Below are 1,121 nucleotides of genomic sequence, written 5' to 3'. Positions count from 1 at the left end.
CCCCCCCCCCCCCCCCCCCGCACAGAGTGGTCCTGTGGGAGCACCGACCCTACACACTCTGCCCATTCCCAGCTCCAAGCCCCACTGACCCTTGGCGCAGGAATGCTAGGAATGCCCTCCCTCCCCTTCCCTGCTCCCCATGCTATCCCACCTACCCAAATCACCGTCAGTCATCTGGGCTCCAATCCCAGCGCCTGGAGAATTCTTCCCTACAGATGTCACAGTGATCTACAGTCTGCTCTCTCTAAACATCTGTGGAATGCGGCGCGCTCCCATTTTTATAATCGGAAGTTTGTTCTTGTCACTGCAAAGAGGGGAATAAACAATCCCTTCACTCCCTGCCCTCACTGGTCCCACCCTAACACGGTTGGGGCGTCAGCGTATGGTTCTTGAACAGAAGGGTCATAAATCCTCACACCCCCTCTTCTTCGAATAGAAAGTCTCTGACATGCCTCCCGAGGACAGGGATGTGACCTGACACCAAAGCATCATTTCAGCACTTCTGCGGGGTTTCCTGTAGCCATCTGTGATCAGACGGTCCTGACCGAGTCAGGGTTTCTTGTTTTTGTTTTTTTTAAGTATTTTAATTTATTTTTGAGAGAGACAGAGAGAGAGAACGAGCCGGGGGGAAGGGACAGAGGGAGAAGCAGACTCCCCGCTGGGCAAGGAACCTGATGTGGGACTGGATCCCAGGACTCTAGGATCATGACCTCAGCCGAAGGCAGACGCTTAACCCACTGAGCCACCCAGGCCCCCGAGATTTGGGGTTTCTTAAGCAGGGGTCAGGGGCCCAGAGGGCAGCCTGGAGTCCATCTGAGGAGAACAGAATAGGGAGGCTAGGGTAGGAGGGGTGGATGACGTTTGACACCTGTCAGTATATTGATGGAAGACACCTAGTCCATAAAATAAAATTATACAGTATTAGCATGGAATGGATTATACCGTATTCAGAAAACATGCTTATTTGTGGATATTGAAATAGATCACATGACTTTAAAAAGTAATGGCTATTTTTGGATGTGTGTGTGTGTGTGCACATGCACACTTGCAATTGATTCCAGAGTTATCTGCGGGATAATCAGCAAGCCTTCCTTCTGTGGCTTATGATGCTTTAAAGCCCC

General features: G+C 50.8%; 1 protein-coding gene across 1 annotated transcript in view; it reads right to left on the bottom strand.

Moving 5' to 3' along the window:
• Positions 1 to 174, bottom strand: part of NEDD9 (neural precursor cell expressed, developmentally down-regulated 9) — a 201,637-nt gene extending 201,463 nt beyond the window's left edge. Inside the window, exon 1 of the mRNA XM_081827678.1 lies at positions 156 to 174. The gene's annotated coding sequence lies outside the window, so the exon portion shown is untranslated. The remainder of the gene's footprint in view (positions 1 to 155) is intronic.
• Positions 175 to 1,121: the final 947 nt, after the last annotated feature.

Source organism: Leptonychotes weddellii, chromosome 8 (assembly GCF_054177405.1).
Source record: "Leptonychotes weddellii isolate Sample4059 chromosome 8, ASM5417740v2, whole genome shotgun sequence".
NCBI lineage: Eukaryota > Metazoa > Chordata > Mammalia > Carnivora > Phocidae > Leptonychotes > Leptonychotes weddellii.
Note: the sequence above shows the minus strand (reverse complement) of the source record. Positions and strands in the feature narration are given on the sequence as shown.